This window comes from Uloborus diversus, chromosome 9 (genome assembly GCF_026930045.1).
Source record: "Uloborus diversus isolate 005 chromosome 9, Udiv.v.3.1, whole genome shotgun sequence".
NCBI lineage: Eukaryota > Metazoa > Arthropoda > Arachnida > Araneae > Uloboridae > Uloborus > Uloborus diversus.
This window is the reverse complement of record NC_072739.1, coordinates 137,392,342-137,417,059: the sequence shown is the minus strand read 5'-3', so window position 1 is coordinate 137,417,059 and position 24,718 is coordinate 137,392,342. Positions and strand designations below refer to the sequence as shown.

At 36.5% G+C, this 24,718-nt stretch overlaps 1 protein-coding gene across 2 annotated transcripts in view; it reads right to left on the bottom strand.

Annotated features, from left to right (window-relative positions):
• LOC129229688 (uncharacterized) overlaps positions 1-20,535 on the bottom strand; it is a 55,894-nt gene extending 35,359 nt beyond the window's left edge. Inside the window, exon 1 of one of the 2 annotated variants that reach the window (XM_054864048.1) lies at positions 20,500-20,535. The gene's annotated coding sequence lies outside the window, so the exon portion shown is untranslated. Of the gene's footprint in view, positions 1-330; positions 355-20,499 lie in introns of those variants that run through there. The other variant, XM_054864050.1, reaches the window with a different exon arrangement.
• Positions 20,536-24,718: the final 4,183 nt, after the last annotated feature.

Here is a 24,718-nt window from a genome sequence, read left to right as displayed (position 1 = left end):
TGAGACCCATGTTTTCATTTTTGCCGTTAATGCGTGAGGACATCTAAACTGTAAAATTCTTCTAAGCTTTGCTTGACGTTATCCCAGCAAAACATGACACGTTTACATGTGCTCCGTGACACGTGCTCCCTTTCCCCTATCCAATAAACTTTAAAACAAGAATGAAACATAAAGTTTTAAAATGACCATTGTAACATGTTCGTATTACTTAAATGTTAATCATGACTAGATTATACTCAAAGCAGTGCATAAGCATGTGATTGATAATAACTTTTTTTAAAAAAATACTTAAATAGTAAAGCGAAATCTTTCTACGAGGCATAGACTAACCTTTGTTGAATGGAGCAGCAGCTGTCTTCACTAATCACCTTGCACAGTACTGACAAGAAAGGTTTGGGAAACTAATTGCGATTGAGCAGCTATAATAAGGGGAATAAAACGTTCTCTTGTAAAAAGATAACAGTGATAATCTTTCACGCGATCAGATAATTAACAATAAGGACACGTACTAGGAACAGTGTCATCCTTTAACCCAGCATCTCTCTCGTTTTTCGATTAACAGACCGATAAAAAATTCTGCGCGAACCGGGAAAAGTCTTTTCTTTTTTTTTTCTTTTTAATTTCCAACAAGAAGTTCCGTCTAGAACTAGACGAGCCTACTTTCCCGTATACCCATACTACTTTCTAGTACCTGATCAATATTCTCAAAAATAGCTAAAATCGCAAATTTTTTCAAACATATTTTTTTTAATATTTTAAGCTGATTTCTAGGAATAAAATATTCCTTACTTTTCTTCAAAAAAACGAACAAATAAAATAGCAGCACCTTTTAAACAAAGCAGCTAATACACTTCTTTCCATTAAAAAATTTTTTTAACAGCTTTCAAAACGAAAAAATAATAATAATAAGTTCATTAAAATAAATACATCATATAAAAAAAATCGTTTCTTTTTCCCCTGTTGCCAAAAATAATTTTTTAAACGAATTAATGCACTTACCAAAATAAAAAAAAAAAAACAATAAAATGTCAACTTAAAGAAATAATTTTCATTGTCAAAAAAAAAAAAAAAAAATCGTCTGCGCATATTTTTCGAGTTTATTCACCGAAAACTAAATACCTAAATTAAAACTTTAGCGTGAAAATAAAAACAAATCATATCAACAATAATTATTTCACAGTTAAAACCACAGCAGCCGAGTCGGAGTCGGAGTCAATCTCATTTTGGGATAAAAGAGTCGGAGTCGAATATCCAAGAATCGGAGTCAGTCCGATTGTATATAAATGTTTGCCAAAGCTACGAAGTCAGAGTCGAAGTCGGGGAGTCGCAGTCCGATTAATTGTCGGGAACAGGAGTCAGAGTCGGTGTCAGGTGCCCCGGAGTAGGTCGTCAAGAGCTATTTCCAACAAAGTTTGTTTGAAGTAAATCCGCCTTTAAGTTCGGAATCTATATTGACTTTCAGTTTCCCCTTAGGCGCTAATGTTAAGAGATTTGAACTGTTCAAAATTGAACGAAAACTTGTTCAAATCAAAAAGATATTTTCGATACATGTTTTTTATCAAAAGTTTTTCCCTACAAAGTTTGTTTGAAGCCACTTCGCTTCTAAGTTCAAGATTTATTTTTGATTTGAATTTCCCCGTAGGCGCTAATGTTAAGTTTTTTTGAACTGTTCAAAATTGAACGAAAAATTGTTCAGATCAAAAAATGAATTATAGGAATGAGATGTCCTCGCCGAGATCTTTCTAACAAAAAAAAAATTTGTTCGAATCGGACTACTCATTCAAAAGTTATTAGGGGGGGGACAGACAGACAGACCGACAGACATTTTTCCCCATCTCAATACCCTACAATACCCTACTTTCCAATTTTTAATTTTTCAATATTTATCTAACTATTTTATTTATTTTTGACATTTTTTTGTTTTTCGGGATATTTTTAAGATGTATTAAGCATTCTTTCATGCTTTTCTCTTCTTTCTCTGATTTTTACTGGGAAAGTAGTGTAACGGATTCGGTGCGACTTCCACTTTCTTGTAATGAAAACACAGTTCTTGATAAAAACACAGGAAATTTATTTACACTATGTACAGGAAAGATCGTCAACAACTGCTAAATTATTCATCAGCAATTAAGCAATTATCACACAACACCGTAAACTCAACGTTTACACACGTATTTACTTCCAAATACGAAAACAACACAGCGAAATGCCTCGCTATAAACAGAGCTAATACACACTCCAGCACAAATTCTCAATCGAAACTCCCCTGTTTATCCATCGCTAACGGCTTTTATAAACATCGAGGAATTTTCCACAACATTCTTACCTCTTCTCGAAATGCGTAGACCAATAACAAATTTTATCAATGAAAAGAAAATAAAATAAGGGGTCGTATACTTTAGCCATATGAAAAGGGGTTGTATATTCATTACGGGAAACTATTTACAGGTTACGTTACTACAATAATTACTATTTACAGGATTTGTAACATTGCCCTCTTCCTAAGGACTGCACGTCCCGGGCAGTACAATCCCCAGAAAGGGTGCCAAACTTCCATCACAAGTTTACAAATATACACATTAATTAATAAATAACAGATACAGAAAACACAATAATAACAAGAAATATTACTAAACATTAAAAGCAAAAATTATCTACAACTTTTATGTTATCAACCATAGTTGTTTACGTAATACTCATGAACTATGGCCATAGTATGGGGATAACCGATCATAATGTACAACCCTAGGTTTTGCATTACGTGATTTTTGGATCCTCACTACGACGTCATTCAGTCGGTTAAGGACTTTGTAGGGTCCATCCCAATGCGACTGCAATTTGGGTGACAGACCTTTCCGTCGGATGGGATTCCATAACCAAACCTTGTCGCCTTCGTTGAATTCATGTCCAGTAGACCTTGTGTCGTATCGGGTCTTCATTTTCTCCGCCGCGATGTTGATTCGCTCTCGTGCGAAGTTATGAACGCCTTCCAACCGGGCCTGGAGATCCTGGATGTACTCCTCAGGCGATGAAGGCGCATCCGGAGGACGACCGAAGACGAGATCACATGGTAGCCGAAGCTCTCGTCCGAAGAGCATCTGAGATGGGGCATATCCGGTAGTTTCGTGGACAGCACTGCGGTAGGCCAGCAGGAACAAAGGTAGCTTCTTGTCACAATCCTGTTGATTTCTGGAGACCATAAGTGAGAGATTATTCAGGATTGTGCGGTTAAATCTCTCCACCATGCCGTCCGATTGTGGGTGTAGTGGTGTTGTCCTAGTTTTCTCAATTCCGAAAATTTGACATAGGCCCTTAAACACAGCAAAGATGAAATTCCTCCCTTGATCGGAATGAATCTGCAAAGGTGTTCCATATCTCGAGATCCAATGTTGAACTAGTCTCTGCTACGGTGGTAGCCTCTTGATCTGGAATGGGATATGCTTCCGGCCATTTGGTGAAGTAGTCGATGGAAACAAGAATGTATTTGTTCCCATCAGCAGTTCTTGGTAGAGGACCCAGGATGTCGATCCCAATTCGTTCGAAAGGAGCTCCAACGTTGTACAGATGTAGCTTCCCTCTGCTTCTCTTCTTCGGTCCTTTACGAGCAGCACAGGCGTCACAAGAATGGCACCACTTCTCCACGTCATCCTTCGCCTTGCTCCAGAAGAAGCGCTCCCGAACTTTATTGAGGGTTTTCAAGACACCAAAATGTCCTCCAGTCGCACTACTATGTATTTCTTTAAGAACATCTGAAATCCTTGATCGGGGAAGTAGTAACTGCCACCTAGCTGTTTTGCCGTCGTCAGATTCCCATTTCCGGTACAGTACGCCGTTCCGTAAATGGAGCGAGTTCCATAGAGCCCAGTATCTTTTTGTTGCAGGAGTGAAGGTGGAAACGTCCTGCCAGCTAGGGCGTCGACTGTCACTTTCCATGAACTCCAAAATTGGTTTTATGTCGGGGTCTTCAAGTTGATCTTTTCGAACTTGGTCATCACTCCATGGATCAGGTTCTGATGAAGTTGGAGTCACTGTCACCTGATAGGCAGTAGGGCTAGTCGTTCCATACTGTTTCTCGATTCGGGAACAATAATTGCAGTTCTCAGGACAGGGTCTCCTTGATAAAGCGTCTGCATTACCGTGAGACAACCCTTTTCGGTGCTTGATCTCCATGTCATATTCCTGGAGCCGCTGTATCCACCTGGCTATCGGGTTTGTTACGATTCGGCGCGACCGTTTCGGCGCGGCTGTTTCGGCGCGGCCGTTTCGGCGCTGGCTGATTCGGCGCTGACCATTTCGGCGCCGGCCGTTTCGGCGCCAGATTTTTGCATTCTGAACTTTATGAATTTCAGAAATTTTAGTTCAAAGAAGGAAAAAGATTTCTGGAAGAAGAATGAATTTAGCGCTCTAGAAGCTAGTTAAAATTTATTTTAAAATTTACAGTGGGGGAAAAGAGGGGGCATAAACATAAAAGAATATATCTTGAAAAATTAGCAAATAATGCCAGTACCAGTCCTACCTCTTTGTCGATTTTTCTTTTTTAAATCAATACTGAGCCGTTTTGTGTTTCTGTGGTGATTACTTCTTTGTTGCAGCAGCTATTGGAAATAATTTCATAAGTCTTCTTCACGTGAAAACACGTTTCAAACTAACCAAACAGCTCGACTTAACTATTACAAACCCATGTACGGACATCCAGGTAAATTTAGGGCAATGTTTAATTTTTTTTATTGACTAAAAAATCATTCATTTTTTAAAGTTAGTTCTAAACACTATTATTTTTCTGTAATCACTTTATAAATTTTTTGTAAATTACTTTTTTTTTTTTTAAAGTTTTATTATAATTATTATTTTTTATTATTGCCCCTTTTTTTTGTTACGAAATAGTCAGTCGACAGTTTAGTGCTATAGAACAGTTACAGGAACTAAAAAGATACAAAATATTTTATTTTTATTTAAAAAAAAAAGTTTAAAATATTTTTTGTTCATTATATTAGTCTTTATGAAACTTAAAAGCAATAAATAATAATAATCTTTACATAATAAAGTTTTTTCTTGTCTATCTTGTGTTCAAAGCACACTACACAACTTAACTTTGTAGAGAGCAGGGTTACGTGTGAGTTTCTCAACACGTTAACTTTTTCCAATAAAAAATATAAAAAATTCATCTTATTATTAGTTGACATTTTTTAATTTTTTACAGAAAAGATATTTAAGTGAGTGCACAAACTAATGATCGGCAACGAAAAAAAAATCAATTTAAATTGAATGAGTTTTATATTTACATTTCATAGAAGAATGTCATGCTGTTTCCTATTTTATCTACTTCGAAAAATTATGAAGATGTTTTTAAACTTGCATGTTATCAACTAATAATAAAAAAGAAAACAAAATACACCTTTAAAACTATTACTTCATAAAACTTTTTACAAAACTTAAAAAAACAAAAGATATCTTGAATTTTGAAGCAATGTTTGGCAGATTTACATGCTGACAATTTCGATTTTTGAACAGGTCGTATTGAAATGGGCCGCGCCGAAACGGTCGCGCCGAAACGGCCGCGCCGAAACGGCCGAGCCAAAACGGCGGCGCCGAAACGGCCGAGCCAAAACGGCGGCGCCGAAACGGCCGTGCCGAATAGTTCCATTCCGCTGGCTATCTGGCCTTCTGGATTCTTGAAGTTCAAAAGCCAAGTTAACGAGGCATGATCTGTCCGAAGCAGAAATTTTCGGCCGTAGAGGTAATGATGGAAGTGTTCTACAGCTTTCACTATGGCCAGTAACTCCTTTCTGGTGACGCAGTAATTTCGCTCCGACTTTGATAAGCATTTGCTCCAGTAAGCGATGACATGTTCATTTCCGTCAATTTCTTGGGATAAAACAGCTCCGATGCCCTCGTTGCTCGCATCAGTGTCCAGGATGAAGGATTTTTCAGGCTGAGGATAGGCGAGGATAGGCGTCGATGTTAAAGCCTCCTTCAGTCGTAGAAATGCATCTTCGCATTCTTTGGACCATTCAAACTTTTGCTTGCTCTCCGTCAGCTTATGCAAAGGTCGTGTAATGTTGGAAAAACCCTTCACAAACTTCCTGTAGTACGTGCAGAGCCCCAGGAAACTTCGCAGCTGATGGATGTTTTCTTGACGACTCCAACTCTTGACTGCAGATACCTTTTCTGGATCGGTTTGTACACCTTCAGAAGAGATGATGTGACCAAGGTAGCTAACATCCCGGCGGAACAAATTACATTTGGACGGGCTTAACTTCAGATTGGCTTCCTTAAGCTTTCGCAGCACCTTCCTAAGATTTGCCAGATGTTCTTCGAAACTGCGTCCCACGATGATGATATCGTCTAAGTAGACCAGATAGGATTCGTAGGAAAATCCTCTTAACACTGTCTCCATAAGACGCTCGAACGTAGCTGGTGCATTGCAGAGGCCGAATGGCATCACTTTAAACTGCCATAAGCCTTGTCCAGTTGTAAATGCTGTCTTCTCTCGGTCCTCAGGGTGTATCTCAACCTGCCAGTAGCCGCTCTTCAAGTCCAGGGTCGAAAACCACTTGTGTCCGGAAAGAGTGTCCAAGGTGTCGTCTATCCGTGGAAGAGGGTAACTGTCTTTCTTGGCGATTTCATTCAGCCGTCGGTAATCGACACAAAATCTGGTGGAGCCATCTTTCTTTCGGACTAAGACGATGGGAGAGGCCCAAGGACTGGATGATGGTTCGATTACATCATTCTCCTTCATCTCTTTCAGGAGGGTCTCAACCTCTTCCTTCTTGGCGAACGGTAGTCGTCTTGGATGCTGTTTAATAGGGGGTGTTCTCCAGTGTAGATCCTATGCTGCGTTAAATTCGTACGGCCAACATCCTCCGATGTAGATGAAAACATATGCTTGAAATCGTCCACCAATTGTTCCGCAGCAGTTCTTTGATCTTTCGATAATGGCGCACTCCCAATAAACTTCGATGTCAAGGACTCAGAAGACACAGTCTCGGGGGAATTGATTCTTCTAATGATGCAGTTTACTGGAGTACAAGTTGCTAACACTTCACCTTTCCGAATATTCCTTGGCCTTTCACTCATGTTGGCGACTCTCACAGGAATTACATCATTAGAAAGGTCCACAAGCGTAGATGCTACCAGTGGCGGCGCGAGAGCAAAAGTAGACGTCGGCGATGCAGTTTTGCGAGGCCCTTTTAATCTTAAAATATTTTCAGACAAATCATTGAATTCACGGAATTAATTTTTGTACTAACTATTGGCACTTATAGTTTCCAATTCACTTAATTGCTAGGACAAAAACGTTTCGTGACTAGTAGCGCAATCAAAAAGTTTTTTTTTTGGTGGTGGGGGGGAGGAGGCGGCACATTGAAAGAGGAAAAATGACCTGATAGAAAGGTGGGTCCGGCGGTCCTCCCCCGGAAAATTTTTAAAATTTTTAGTTTAAAAACGCCATTTTAGGCTTTCTTTGCAGATGTTAGGGGAAAAAAATTTACAGAGGTCTCGGTGGAAATTTCTAGAAATTGAAGCCTTTAAAACGCAATTATAGGCCATTTTTATTGACTTAAAGGGTCAGAGAGTGTCCCAGATCGATTCTTTTGTTTAAAAAAAATAGGTCAAAATCAATCCCCTGCAAATTCTCGACGAAATCGAAATTTCAAAAATAGAATTTTAGACAAACTTTGATGATTTTACGGAAAGGGGAGGGAGCTCTTCCCTCGAAAAATTTTGAAAATTATGCTTCTAAAAACTTTAGCAATATTTTATATTCAGGAGCCAGTCCACCTAAACTTTTTGTTGATGTAGTTTAAAAAACCTGATTGCTAATGATATAAAAGAAAGGCGGTATGGGGACCCTTGCATGAATATTTTCTGATATTCAAGCCTTAAAAATGCGATTCTAAGGCCATATTTTGTAATATTAGGTTCGGTAATTTTTGAAATTCAAGCTACAAAAACACAATTTTAAGCGATTTTCGATGTTGTTTAGTATTTGGGGGCTTTAGCTATTGTATTCTATTCTATTCAAGAGTCACAACTGACTTCAACTGTATTTATGTCGAGGACTGCATACTAAGTGCTTTGCCTCCATTATTTTATATACCGATAGATGGCAGCACCATCACCGGATCGAACAGTTATTGAGAATTTAGAACTAGTCCAAGAGCTAATAGCTACCTGGTACTAGCACCCCCAGAGGTATCGTTTCACTTGGAGGACATTGAGACCACGAGCATATTTAACGTCGCCCAGTCCCCTTTAATGACGACGGTGGGTCGGGGGCTTTAGCTTTAAGTTGGAAATATCGCGAAATTTAAGATCTTGAAACGAAATTTCAGATGCTCCATAATGCTATCGGTGCGCGCGTGTATGGAGGGGTGTGTGTTCGGAGGAGCAGCATTTTGAATATTTTCTAATTTTTCAACAAGAGAAAAAGAAAAGAAATAGAACGGGATGCGGGGGGGGGGGGGGAATAGAGTTAGCTGATCAATAAGCTGTAGCTAGTGAATATTTTAAATTCAGGTTCCTACAGAATTGGGCCCCCGCATTTGCTAAAGCTGGCTCTGTGCAGTCTCCGCTGCACGCACTATTTTGATTACTTTTGTGTCTGTTGCATTTAATAAGAACTTCAATTGAAAAACATGGAAATTTCTTAAAACTTTTGAGAATTTACTTCTGAGAATTTTGCGAGGCCCTATCTGCGCGAGGCCGTCTGCAGTCGCCGACGTCGCCGACGCCTAGCGCCGCCACTGGATGCTACCCAGCACTCCTTTTAAGTTATTGCTTAGGTTAGGGGTATTCAATGAGTCCAAATCGAAAACTATTGCTTTCTTCAAGGGAGCCAGGTATTAATGATTCTGACCTTGCGGGAATCGATAAATCTGTTTGGGCTATTATTTGATGAGCGGATTTTACATCACTTTCTGCAGGGAAAACGGCTATGTCTTCTCTCATCGAGTGCAGCTCATTAGTCTTGAAATCGAGAGTGAAGTCATATTTCTTCAAAAAGTCCAATCCGAGAATGAAGGGGTCCGTGATATTAGCGACGAATGCCGTATGATGGTAGGTGGCATTCCCAAACACTATTTCCAAGTCCACTTTACCGTCAATCTCGATTTTGTCACCTGTCACAGTCTGGAGACTTACGCGTGGCGCGTTGTCCACAACAGCTTCAATCCAAATTCACGAGCCACATCTGTCCTAATGATTGTCACATTGGCTCCAGTGTCGACAATCAGTCTGCAGGGGTTCCCATTTACATGTGCGTAAATGAAAAGTCCATCACTGCCACTACTAGAAGAGGAAATCTGCAGAGCTCTGGTGGTGGTGATTTCCTTCCCTCGCGTAGCTTGGCGAGCCGGACAACTCCTTCGCAGGTGTCCTTCACTACCACGCATTTCCAGCACTTCTCCTCTTGTTTCTTCAGGGCTGTTATGGTGCTCAGATGTCTTGCCAAGTCACCGAGTTGTCTCTCAAGTTCAGCGAGGTGGGACGACCTGGAATCAGACTCATCAGCTTCCTGAGTCCGGATTAGATGGCGATCCACACGGGTTGCTTCTTGGGCGGCCTCGTATCTCATCGCATACACAACAGCAGAATTCAGGTCTTTGACATCCGCCATCCGTAGAGCTTTCTGGATTTCCGGATCTCGAACCCCGTCGATGTAGTAGTTGAGTGCCAGGTTGTCTCGAACATCCGCAGGACAGTCGCAAAAAGCAAGATGAGACAGTCTCTCGACGTCCGCCGCTAGCTCTTGCAGGGTTTCCCCGGTTTTCTGGAAACGGGACTTCAACTGGAGTCGGCTGAAATCTTTCTGGCACTTCTCACCGAAGCGAAGCTCCAACGCAGATGTGAGGGAGGCGAAATCCAGGCGCTGGCTGTCCGAAAGGGTCTGAAGAATGTCCGCTGCGTCACCTCTCAGGGATGCTGCAAGATGGCAGGCCTTGGTAGCAGAGTCCCATCCGTTCGCTTCCGCCACTATCATGAATTGGGTCTTGTACACCTGCCACGAACTTTTCCCATCAAATGTGGCCAGTTTAATGGACGGTCGAGCAACAGATGTGGGAGCGCAAAACTGTACAGAGCTGCTTTCCGCGGTCGCCAATCTCCTTTCCATGTCTTTAATTATTTCTTCCTTAAATGAAGTAAATTTCTTGTCTTCTTCTTCCAACTTATTTTCCACATTGGCGATACGCTCTTCCACAGTATCAAATTTTCCTTCCAGAGCATCAACTTTATCTCCCATGGCGGTTAGTTGATTCTCCATCATGGTTTTCATCGACGTTAGGTCACTTTTTATTTCATCTTGACTTGTAGTAATTTTAGCAGTTAAATTACTATTTAACTGTTCTTGGTTAGTCGCCAATTCATTTTTTACAGAGGTGATTGCGTCAAGAAGTTGTTTTAATTGTTCATCCATTGCGCGAGTAATCACCATAAAAATAAAGTCCTAATTCAAAAAAAAAAAGTCTTTATGAAAAAATGTCCAAAGTCACACTTACTCCAAGAAAGTCCAGAAGAAGACCCACGTTGGGCGCCAAATTGTAACGGATTCGGTGCGACTTCCACTTTCTTGTAATGAAAACACAGTTCTTGATAAAAACACAGGAAATTTATTTACACTATGTACAGGAAAGATCGTCAACAACTGCTAAATTATTCATCAGCAATTAAGCAATTATCACACAACACTGTAAACTCAACGTTTACACACGTATTTACTTCCAAATACGAAAACAACACAGCGAAATGCCTCGCTATAAACAGAGCTAATACACACTCCAGCACAAATTCTCAATCGAAACTCCCCTGTTTATCCATCGCTAACGGCTTTTATAAACATCGAGGAATTTTCCACAACATTCTTACCTCTTCTCGAAATGCGTAGACCAATAACAAATTTTATCAATGAAAAGAAAATAAAATAAGGGGTCGTATACTTTAGCCATATGAAAAGGGGTTGTATATTCATTACGGGAAACTATTTACAGGTTACGTTACTACAATAATTACTATTTACAGGATTTGTAACAGTAGGCTAAAAAGAAAACATGTTTAGGCGTTAATAAGGAACTGCTTCACATGCTAACTTGGTGGCATTGCTAGCGTGAATGTCAGATGGGACGATATATATGGTGTCACCAACCGACAACAGGAAATGAAAAAAAAAAAAAGATTCGTGTTTTAGCATAAGCATAATGCTCGCACAATTTTCAGGGGCAACTCATTTGTTTTCACGGTGAAATGAAAGTTTAAATTAAAATACTAGTTGAAGGTATCAATGCATTTTAAATAGAATTTTTCCGAGACGCGTATATGGGTCATTCTTCAAAAAGTGTAAGTTTTCTGTCACACTCCTTTTACAGAAAAAACTTTAAGGAATAATTCATTTAGCAATGCTTTCTAACTTCATCAAAAATATGTCTATTTAAACCTGCCATCAATTTTTTAATATTAATTTTTATTTTAGTACATTTTTGGTTCACAATATGTGAATTCACACCTCCGTGGCATGTCACACACCTTGTGTGACTGTTTATGTTGCTTAATGACTTGCTTAATTAAAGGTATTTACTTATTTATTACTCCTTTCACAAGTGTCTCAAATACTAATTGTTTAAGCATATTTAATTTTTTAATATTGTGTTTTAGTTCGATTTTTTTAGGATAAGTAGTCATGTCAAACAAAAAAAATCTCACCTCCGTTACCTACCTAAACACAAAATGCCATTCTTCACTAACGCGTGGCAGTAATGACATCAAATTTCATTTCCCGTGATACAAGGGAGCCCCCTTATTTATTTTCAGCCATAAAGCAGTTCTGAGATCTTTGTCGCAAATCAAGAAAATAGATTTTGTTTTAAAAACTAAGTGTGGTTATTGTGACTTCTCACCTCCGTGAACTTGAATTTCAGGGATGTAAATTAATGTAAAAAAAGAAGTGAAGTGTTTTCATATACTTAACATGTGCAGATTGTAGCAACGAAGAAAAAAAAACTTTCCTGAAACATGTATCCATTATGCCTATTAATGAAAAATTCCTCACCTCCGTGACAGACCGTTTCCAATGTCATTATTTGTGAGATGAAAATAAATGATGAAGGGCAAATACATCAATCTTAGGTATTCTACATCAATTATAAATTGCCAGTATATTCTCAAATTTACTAAATACCATTTTTCAACACACGTTTGAACAAAAAGGATAACTAATAATTAAACCGAACTTTAATTAAGAGAGCTTAATATTAGATTCCCACTAATCATTAAAATAGCTCATTGTTTGCACAATTAACAAAATTACTACTTCGATATTAAATTGGCCTCGATTTTTAAACATTAAAAAAAATATATTTCTGTGAACAAGGCATTTTTAATTTTTTTTATTTATGAGTAAAATAATTGGAACTTAGCTGAGCTATTGTTTGTGGTTACTTCTAGTACGTAACACATTCATGTAAGAATAATAATTAAAAAAAAGAAAACAAAAAATTTCGAAATTGAAAAATATTTTCGTTCAAAAGTTACATTTTCTGGCGAATGACCCATATGTAACAACCGTGCAATATGTGCTCTATTTTCGCTGAAATTTGAAAGACATAATACAAAGTTATATTGGGGGAACTTTCAGAATTAAAGAACGAACCAGTAGTTGAGAATCTCTACTCTAATCCAAACAAATACGCCCTCAAATACCCGCTAACTCTATTACTACCTATTATTGATGCAGTATGCAGGGTGATTCAAAGTCAGTAGAATTTTTAAAACCTAAAATTATTGAACTATTTAAAGGAAAACGATGCAGATTGCACATGAATGCTCGGATTTTTGTTTACTATGAAATACAATTATTTTATATTAGTGCATTTTTTTCCAAAAGCTGGCATTGGATTGGAATTAATTAAATAATATTCTAACACAGTTCATTTTGCTCAATTAAGTTGGCAACCCTGTGTATAGCTTCTTTTAACTGGATCAAATGAGTGGGCCGATGTCTATACACACGTGACTAAATAACCCAGAGGCAGAAGACACAAGGCGTGAGATCTGGAGACTTTTTCGGGTTGTTTATTTTCGTAAACGTTTTACTAATAAAGTCTTATCATGAAAAGATAGCATATCCTAACACAGAAAAAGATAAAATTTGATCGAAATTTCTTTTAAGCTTAGTTTCTTGATCCTTTGAAAATCGCACGAGCAAAAGCGTTTCTGAAACAAACATTTAACGATTTATCCCCAGACTCGCCGACAGTTCAAATTTCCTCCTCCCTTTAATATATCAAAGGGTATGATTGAAACTGAAAAACCTTTAGATCATTAAGACATAGGTACGGCAAGTGGGTGTGATTGTTGACGCAGGAATCCTTACGGGGGAAAGGGAGGGTAGACCACGTGACTCCGCCCTTCCACGGAGGCGTTTCGCCAGAGCTGGACTAAATCTCATAGAGATTCGGATAGTCTTCGATTTTAAATTTTTAACATTTTTTTTTCTATCACCCACAAGCGTATAGTTTACTAATACATGGATAAGTGGGTTTTTTCTTCAATTTCTACAGTACGTTGTTGAGTTGTACTGATTTAAAAAGGACAGAGGAAGAAAACGCCGAAATGCAAAGGACCGAACAATATGGTACAAGTCGGCAAAATTATATGACTTTCCCCCCGGATCATAAGACTTGTCACCTTTATTCCTGCTTCACCGTATACATTAGCGTCTGAATGGAATGACTTCAATGGTCTAAGGAAAAACAGAAGGAGGGGGGGGGGGGGGATTTTGTATCGGCGAAACTGGGGAGACATCCATTAAACAGCATCCTGAGTGTCTATAGTTGAAACATCCCCAACCTGGCAACGTCGTAATGCTGCGATTAGGATTAATCGTAATGCCAAAAGCACATGAAGTTTCCAGAAGAATTCAATCACAGAAATGCTTTTCAGCCCTAAAACAACATCAGTTTCACACTTCACCAATGGAGGACCTTCTTAGCCATCTTGTGCAAGTGCATTATAGTATTTAAATACTTTAAAGCCCGCATAATCTTATTACTGTAAAACTTTCACATTGAAGAAACAATCTGTTTAACAGTTTTACAAACATATCATAAATTTTGGCTTTTGGTGATGCTGGCGAGCATGTTGGGCACGCTCCAACGAAATATTTTCGAAGTTAGCTTTCAAAACCCAGTTCACGATCTTTGTTAATGTTAGTGGGTGAAACTGTTCAGAGACTCTCCTTCGGTAATTTTTCGAAATTTGAATTTGAAAACGCAGATGTAGATGGTATTCGCTGATGTTATCAAGGGTTTGGGGACTCTTCTTAGAAATCTTTTCGGAAATGAAGTCCTAAAAAAGGAATTTCAGACCATCTTTGGGGACAAGAGGGAGGTTCGATGACCTCTGAAAGTTTTCTAAATGAAAGTCCAAAAGACGAAATTTTAAATGATTTTTAAGGATGGGGTGGGGGTGTTTCTGCAGGAATTGGGTGATCACTCTTCTGAAAGCTTTTCGAATTTGAAATTCTAAATATGAATTGTAGGCCGCCTTTGATAACGGTAGGCGATAGAAGTACTGGGTTCGGATTTGGAAATTCATCCCCTGCATTCTTTCAAAATAAAATTTTTTAAATGCGTTTAACCCCCCTCCTCTCAGTAGTTTTCCAAGACTATTTTAGTTCTTCGCTTTTTCTATAGTGAAATTTTCAATTTCCAACCAAATGTTTATATTTGTTTGTCGTTAAAGCGTTTGGGATTCGTTAAAATTATCTTGTAACATTTTGAACTGATGGGGTACTTTTCAGTGACACCGTGTAGGCCTTCTTTTCCCAACTTTATATTATTTTAAAGATTATGCCTCCAGCTAGAATCTTTTCATAAAGTTTTAGTTTACTTTCGTTTTATACATTCAAACACTTGGTATTCATTGCAATATTTTAAATCTCCCTAACTGCATTTTAACCTTTTTTCTATTTAAAACATGCTTTGACTGCCCCTATGAAACCGTCATGATTATTTATCTATTCATTTATTGCATAACGGGAAACTTGTCATGGATTTGTACTATGTACTGAATACTTTTTTCGTTGAAAAAAATATTCGAAATTTGTCAGAATGACTCGAAAAATTGCAGTTGCCTTTAGTTAGGTAAATTATAATAAAGAACCGTGGATGTTCCTAAATAGTATTCAAAGGTTTAATTGTTTAATATTCAAGAGTTGCATTTTCTTTGAAAATTTTCCTAAAAAAATACTTTTGTCACTGGAATACCACTTGGCTTTTTATTACTACTATTTATTATTATTATTTTTTTAAATACTGAGAACGTTTTCTTTTTTATTATTATTGTTAGTATTATTATTATTATTATTATTATTATTTGTTTATCACTAAATTAAAATTGTCAGCCTAAATTCTACGCTTCTCCTGGCGACGGCCCAGCCTTTACGTGTTCATTGTACCCTGCAGAGTATTACAGGCAGCTGTTAGGGCCTTAGAAGATCCTCGACATTCACGCAACAAAGTTATCTTATCGGCCGATGAATTTACAGAAACACAGTAAAACATCTTACGAATCACAGCATAAGTTTATAGAGCTCTTTTTTTTTTTTTTTTTTAATTTTGTAACCATTACTTTTCTTGCAACGATTCTCTTATAAGTCCAGTCAATGAGTGCAAAAAACAGGGGTGTAGCGTGCATGGAATATGCGATAATTTTTGACTTCAGAATATTGTTAGGGGTAGTTAGTAAGTAAACATACTAAAAGTCCCCGACACTCAGGGGTGAGCTAAAGGTGAGAGGGAGGGGGAAGAAAATTTTGGGTTTTTCGAGAAAATGTCGGAAACGGTGGAAAAAATGCGTTTAAAATAAAAATTCAAGCTAAATAAAGTTACTGTGAAACTGTTTCTACACATATTTGTCAAATTTCCAATAATTTTCCGGGTATACGTTATGAAAAGTCGATGATTTTCGGAAAAATTCTCTCTTTTTGTTAAACATTTGTTCCTAGTGCTTCCCAGGATCAGTATTCATGAAAATTGTCAACAACGAAGTTGTAGAGCTTTAAATTTCCTTCAATTTGATATGCTACTTTGCTATATTTTATTCAACCAGTGAAACGTTACAGAATTTCAAACACGCACTTCCATGGCAAAAAGTGGAACACTTGCCAGTCACAAATTTCAAACTGACTCGAAAGGATCGCGCAATTCCTCTTTCTTCAATGAATACGACAATCCTGATGGACAATAAAGAAGTATTTGTGGTTACTACAACTCAAGTGATGTTTAAGGGTTGGGGGGGGGGGGGGAATCGTAAAATTGTGACTTTGTGACAAGGGGGAGGGAAAGAGTAAGAAGTGTGACATCAAGCATTTTTAAATACGAATATGTTTATAAAAATTAGTTTGTGAAAAGTACTTTGTGACAAATGGGGAGGGGGGTCAAAATGTTGGGAAAAAGTGTAAGATCATTTATGAACAGCTCCTGACCCTGAAATCGGACGAAGATTTGCAGAACTACGTTTATGCAGTATGAATTAGCTCCATACCCATTGCATTATTTAACGAAAGTGAACTAAGGAAGTGCAGAAAGCCAGCCTTTCCTCAGTAAGAAATTTCTTAGAAGTAATTTAATAAGTGAATATACTGAATGTAACCGACGCTGGGGGAGGGGGAGGGAAGTCAAAGGTGAGAAGGGGGAGCGAAATTTTGTGGTTTTCGGTTATATCTCGGAAACGGCAGGAAAAATGTGTTCCGAATAAAAGTAAAAGTTAACTAAATTTGTTGTGAAATTGTTTTCATACATATATGTCACATTTTCAGTGTTATTGTAGGTACGCGTTCTTAAAAACCAATACTTTTCGGAAAAAAAATTATCTCGTTCTTTTTGCCTCAGAGTGTATGTGCCAAGTAGGCGCTCAAGGGATCTTATGCAGCAATCATGTGACGAGGACCCTGACGGTTTTCTGTGTTTTAAAAATTCACCGGCTGAGTACTTGAACTGCAGATTCAAACCTGATACCAAAGAAATACGAAGCCTGTGCCCAATCACAGTGAAGCCTAGCTGACAAGCAATCAAAAACTATGAAGTTCTAGTATGTACTCAAATTCGTTACTCTTATTGAAATGAATATGTGACGATATAGCAGGATAATGAAAATTTTAATAATAGAAATAAGATAAATGTAGTTGACCGGCAGCACATTTTTGTAATTTTAGTTTTTATTACATTATTATTAACCATATTTTGAAAGTGTTTATATGGAATATGGACTGACAGTAATTAGAAAATGAAAATATCAACTTTAAGGTGACATCTTGGTTCTATTCTGAGACGGAAGGGTCATGTCAACAGCAGTTTAAAGGTTGTTCTTATAAATTGGTAATGGCGTATGAGAATAAAAATTCAAAATTAATGTTGAACTGTTGTTTAATTTGGGAGTGTGGAGTTAATTTTTGTCCAATTATAATAAGGTAGGGGAGGTTTTTAAATTTCTTTAAGCTAACTTTAAATTTGCTAAAAGCTTCAGGAGTTAAAGTTCGCAAAATATTATTTCCAAAACTACTACCTAACCTGACAGCGTTGCAATGCTGTGTTTGGGATCTGCGTAGGCTTCACAATGGTGCCACAATTCGTTTGCCCCAACTGTAGGTAATGGGCCTCAAAGAAGCAACTTTTATGGATTAGTAGTCAGAAATAATGTCAGGGCTCCATCCCAGGACCTTAGTATCGCATGGGCAAAATGGGAATTGACCAAGGTACCCAAATTTTAGGGGCCCCAAAGCTGTCTTTTAAATCTATTTCAGTTATTTATTACTAATTACTTATATAATATTTTATTTATTTATTTATTTGTGTATAAAAATCATGGGCGGATTTATAGGGGGTCAGAGGGGGGGCAATGCCCCCCCCCCCAGTTTTGGAAGGACTTTATATAGTAACAACACATCTTCCAAAAATTAAAAAATATATATATATTATTTTTCGTTTTTGAATAGTTCAGAAGAGAATGGGTGGATTTATAGGGGGGGGGGAGGGGACAATGCCCCCAGTTTTGGGAGGAGTTTATAAAGTAACAACTTATCTTCCAAAATCTTAATAACAAAAAAAAAATCATGATTTTTTCTCTTTTGAATAGGAAATTAAAGTTTATTTTTTCTTTTAAACTTAAAACAGCCGTTTCTTACAAAGTTTGAACAACACTGTACAAGTGCATAATCTACTACTCAAGTGCAAATTATTCATAGGTTCTAAAATCCCAGAAAAGAATTGGCGTAGTATAGCCTACAAGGGCTCTTGAACTAAAAAACCAATCTAACCAACCAAACCTTGAAAATAATTAGACAAGTCTTTGAAACTCCTAAGCAAAGTGTGCTTCAATTTTATTTCTTATCAAGTGTATAAATTAAGAATTGTTCAAATTTGTAGTATGTACTCTCTTGATACCTATTCTCTAAATCTGTGCACCATTTCTTTTAAAGTATTAACTTGCATCACAAAGCACTTTTAAAGCGTAAAACTTAAAAAAAAAAATTATTTGCCTATTATTTCCAATTAACCCTTATAAGACTTCAAAATGCAGAATTTTATATCCATTTTAGATAATTTCCTCCGGGGGAGTAACCCCCGGGCCCCCTAAAACTGGAGATATTCTATATCCCACTTAAAAGGGAGCACTGTGTTACTCTCTTAATACCAGCTCCCTCTCTTTTAAGGTCAATTTAAAAAGGACAGCATGATTACACACAGTAATGAAAACGACACATAAAGAAGTAAAGAATGGCCTTACGCATCACAGAAAACAGATAAAAACATAGGAGGGGGGGGGGGGCAATTAAAAATGTTGCTCCAAAAAAAAAAATCCTGCCCCCCCCCCCCCAGGAACTCAGTCCTAAATTCGCCTATGATAAAAATGCTAAAACTCAATAACGATGAAACTTTCTGCAACACACAATTTACAATATACAGAATTTAATCCTGAATGCCACTTGCCCCAAGTATCGCCAGTACTCTTATAGTCCAGTCAATGAACACATTGTAGCGTGCATGGCCATTAGAAAGTGGCTACAGTGCCCTCTATAGTTCGTTGGAGTTTCGAATAGATATTCTACGTAATTCGCAACTCCAGCGCTCGAATACGCTACCTTGCGGTCATTTACAAAACTGCCGGCAAAACTAATTTTTTGCCACGTTGCGTTCCATGTGTGTCTGTTGACGTAAACACAGGCAGTTTGTTCTGAGTATTTATTAACGCAATCGATGTGTCTTAGTTCGATTTCTGTAGTTTTCAGCTACAGAAATTGTTTCGTCCCTTAGTAGTATTCTCGAGCTTCTCAGAATAATGTTAGTTTTCCTTATTTCCTTATAAAATGTGAGTTGATTGAGAAATGGTTAAATCGAAAACTCTGGATTAACAAACTTGGATAACGTTATGCAAGGTAAACATTTTTATTGTTTTGTATGAATTTGTAAGAATATGGGTTTTTTTTTAAATCTTAAATTAATTTAACTAACCATATTTTACAGCAGCAATCAGTTGGAATGCACAGCATGCAAAATATTTTCTTGAATATATTATCGTAGAACAAAATGAAAAATGTTTAACTGAGAAAGAATTTACTTTATTACTTTTATCCTCAGCTGAAAGGTTTCGCCAAATTTGTTTAGGGTTATAGTTTTAGTATTGAGCGAGCAAAGTAACCTTGGCGAAATTTCGCATTTTTAGTTAAACCATTTTTAATTTTTATCATGAGTGGAATAAAATAGTAGCAAGATTACAGAATTCGATAAGTTAAAGGAAATAATGGTCATTCAACTGAAAAGAAAATTACTACCATATTTCCGTGAGAATTTTGTTGATGATTTGCATAACATGACATAATTAAATCGTAACTCAGAAATTAGAAACATCGAAACAGAAAAATTTTAAATTAACCGATTCGGGAATTTGAGAGAAATAACTCAGCTATACAAATGCAAAACAATAAGCGCTAGCCAAGCAAGGCAAAGAAGTATCATTTTCTTTTGATAATAATTTGTAATGTCATATTAAATTTTCTAGCATCAATTGTTATTCTTGTCAGGCCACAATTATTATTTAGTTTTATCAAGAATTGATAAATATCGAATTCAACATCGTGGAAATGGCTGCTTAGGACTACGAAAAACGTAGTTTGCATTAATGTTTGACGTTTAGTAATGCTTCTTGAATTCTAATCTCTTTCTACGTGGGCCAAAATATCCTCAGGACTTAAATTATTGATTTAAAAAGGATAAAACAAAAAAATCATACATATGAACAAAAATCACAACACTTTTAGCATTTTCTTCGTTACCACGTGCGGTTTTTTTTTTTTTTTTTTCGTCCGCCATTAGACAGTGACTGCAGTGCTCCCTGTAGTTCGTTAGAGTTGCGAATTGATGATGTGGAAAATAAAGGGGTGAAATAGTTCAACTCTCCCCAATAGAAAACTTTCCCAAAGAGACCCAAAAAAGATTAAAATATACTTACACCCCTTTTCTAGAAGTTTCAACTGCGCAGTTTTCATTTCGGCCGCTTTATTTATATTCGCGCATTTTGCCTTGATGGCTGAAGACATTGGAGTACTCAGCTCTTCCTCCAGTATCTGCTCGCTCCTTCAAGTTGAAGCTTGCGTTCGACGAGCTCAGTTTGTAGCTACCGGTTAACTAATCACGTGACAATTAATGATAATTTGCATCAAATCAACAGATGATAGAACGCTGCGGTTAGTAACCGGCTACTCACCGGTAGACCGTTTCGGTTCGTCGAACGCAATTGAAGTCTGCTCTGCCTCTCTGCGGTCACTGCAATATGCGCGAAGCTCAAACAAGTAGTCTGTATGGCAAACAAACTATAACATTTACGGTAAGCAATATATATAATATATCTTTTCAGCTATGATTAATTTTATTGTTCTTATCTGGATCAATGTTTTATTCAAAAGAAGATGATAATATTTTAAGTTTAATCACAAGTTATATATTCAGTAAATTACCGCCCATTAGCCAGGGCTAAAGCAGAAATACATGAAATACACCGCCAGCTCAGTCATTTCCAGCCGAGGACTGCAGTTTCGTGCTTATTAGCACTCATCAGCCCGGCATAGACGTGCTAATAAGCACGAAACTGCAGTCCTTGGCTGGAAATGACTGAGCTGGCGGTGTATTTCACAAGTTATATACTCTGGCGTTTTTATCATGTCGCAATTGCGAGGGGCCCCCACGACACTGGGTACATGCGCATAGATACTTCATGTGTGTAAATTGTTTCTAATCAGAAAATGTCGAATACACAAATGTATATTCCTTTTAACAACATATGCCCTTGCCACAGCATGAAACTTTTCACGCTGTGAACAAGGAATTTCAGAATCGACAAGAAATTTCATTAAAGATTTCTTTAGAAAACATTACTGAAATTTCTTGTTGATTTGCTATGAAATCAATTTGTATGAAAAATATTTTAATTTTATTTTAGGTATCCAAAGAGTATAAACTTTTGAAAACTATTTGCTACTGCTTAGTTGAGGCTTAAGACTTCAGCTTTAAATTTATTCATGTCATGTCGGACACTGCAAAAGTAGGTTTTATTTATTGATTTATCTACAAAATAAAATCTTCATTCTCATTTTAGTTGGGTCCGGCCAGACACTTGAAAATCTTGGTCAAGGTTCAGAAAAAACTTTCATATTCTACACTAACTATTACAATCTAAAATCAGTTCAGCAATTTCTTCTAAAATACAGTGAAATCCTGTTACAACGAATTTCAAGGGACCGCAAATTTTGTTCGTTGTAACGAGAATTTCGTTGTAATGGAATTCAAATAATGTAATGGCAGTTTTATGGGGACTGAAAATGTAGTTCGTTGAAACGGAAATTTCGTTGTATTGGTGTTCGTTGTAACGGAATTTCACTGTACTAGAAAAAGTAATGAAAGGGAACAAATCTGATATACCCCCCTCTTGGCGACTTTTTCCTGTTGGCGCCAAAAAAGCGTCGCCAAGAAAACTATGTATGACGTCATATGTCATACATCGTTCTTAGCGATGCTTTTTTAGCGCCAACAGGAAAAATTCAAATTATGTCATTAATTATTTAATGAAATTAATGCATTAATTTTTTTCCGTTGTTTCTCCGGGATACGAGCCCTCGGTCTCATAGTACTTTCTCGTAATGAGACCTCGGCTCGCCGGCCCTGCCTCGGTCTCATTACGAAAGTACTATGAGACCTCGGGCTCGCCAGGACCTCGCTGCCGCTCGGTCCGTTATCCCTCCGACTTTTAATATACATCACAGTCGGATATAAGTCACAGATCTCCTCCGTTCAGTATACAATAAAGTCACAGATTTTATGTGAAATTAACACCATTTTTGTGCTACAAAAATGCCAACCAGACCAAAATACAAACTACCAGAAACACACTAAAAACACAATAATTCAAAATATGTTCACTTACCTTTTTTACTTTTCTTTTACTTCCTCACGTGAGGCAGTGCACATATGTTCCGCTCTTAGGGAAATTATCACATTTTTTATTATCATTACTTTACAAAAATATTTAAATATAAAATATATATATAAAAAATCTATTTAGGACTCCGGTACGTCCAAACGTTGGACGACCTGACGAAAAAGAAAAAGAAGATTCATTCAAAAATTTCAATTGATACATTTGGACAACATCACAAACCGAACTCATAATTAAAATAGAAAATTCAACTAAATTAACATTAAAAAACAACAAGAAAAAGAATACTCTAAAATAAAGTTTGAATTGAAACTTTATTTTAGAGTATTCAACTTAAAATCTCCCTAAGAGCGGAACATATGAGCACCTACCTCCTACCACACACACGTGCAAAAAGAGACTTCGAGAAACTACTTTCCAGCGTTCAAGTTGCAAAACCAGGGTTGCCAAGTTATCGCCTTATTGGCGATTTTCGTATCGAGCGAAAAATTAAAATCTCGCCAAGAGAGGGGCATATCAGAGGAGAGCCAATGAAAGTTGTGCATATTTATTTATTGGATACATAAAATTATTTTTATAATTCATTTGTTTAATTTATACTCAGAAAATATTTTTGGGGCAATTCCATGAAACTAGGGACATCACGATAAAAAAATCTTCATTGTATCAGTAATTTTTTTCTGTCATTTGAGGAAAAAAAATGTATTTTTATAAAATTATGCTAAGAAAGTTAGGAACACATTTTTGTAAGTTTTATAGGAAAATTTTGACAACACTGCTCAGGGTTGGAAAAAACCTGGGTTTCTTGAAAAAAGCCCATGGACCCAGGGTTTTTTGGGTTTCTTAAATAAAACCCAAAAAAACCCAACTAAAGTTGGTTTAAAAAAAAAAAAATGTGGGTTTTTCTTGTTTTTTTTAGGGAAAATGTGGGGTAATTGTGCATATTGTAGTGTAAGTATATGGACAGAGTGCAAAAATTGTCTTCGGGAAAAAAAAGCTGGAAAACTAGTTAAAATTCAGCGTTTTCTGAAGAAAAGTATAAAAAACGAAAAAACCCAAGAATGGTGAAGTTTCAGATTTTTTAATTTTCATTATTACCAACAGTTAAGGCAAAGTTACTTCTCAAGTGATAAAATCTATTGTTTGTTTTTAATTACTATATTTGTTTTTGCATTTTACTTTATTGTATTTCATTTTGTTATGCAAAACTACTGTAGTACCTCAATTAGTTTAAATCCCTTTTTACTGAATTCCAGCTTAATCAAGACATTTCTTTGAATTTTATGTTGCCTGTTTTTCTATTTCTGTGTTACAGGGTAAGAAATATTAAACTGTTTCGTAAGATAAAGAAAATACTGTACCAGTTCTGTTTTCTGTCGATCGTTTGAAAAATCTGTTTATTTCTAAAAAATATATCTAGTGTTTAGTCAAGATTTGTGACGTGTTGGTTAGCAGAAAATAATTTACATGAAAGCCTTTTAACTAGATTAGTTTCCTCTGTACAATCTACAAATATTGAGAAAATCAGACGTGACAAGACTTGGTCAAGATAAATTGAGTTATTTATTGTCCAGTTAAAGAAAAAAGTTAAATACATTTCTTTAAAATCTTTGAAGTATTTTTTTAATGCCGTTAAGAGTTAAAAAATACTATTAAAGTTCAAAATTCATTTTTTATATTCATTGTCTGTTGTGAAGAACAAATAAAAAAGAAGTTTAAATTGTGAAAATATTTAAATTAATTAATGTTTTTAAAAACTTTTCAGAAAACTTTAAAAACCCAAAAGTGGGCTAAATAATGTTTTTTTTTAAATGGTTTTTTTCAAAAAAACCCCCATTGGGTCCAATTCGGCCAACCCTGACACTACTTAGTGTTCATGTGTCATTGTATTAGCGGTTCTAAAAGTTAATCTTTTTTTTCACTTAGAAAATTAGTGGGTATGTCTACAATCTTATTTTTTTATAGAAATTTAGTTTATATAGGAAGAGATTAGACCAATAAAGAAACTTTAAACTGTTGTAATTGTCTTGTAAAATTTTTTACTACAACTAGGCCTCATATCTCAATGTAACATCAGTCACTAAATTATATAAAAGTGTATTGCTTAAAAATCTCTATTTTAAAAGGAAGAAATCTTTTTAGATTTTATGTTATTAGTTAGAAGGTAATTTGAAATTATATATGTCACTTTTCTCAATGTCTCTTCTGCATAACATTAATCACATTTTTTTTATTCCTT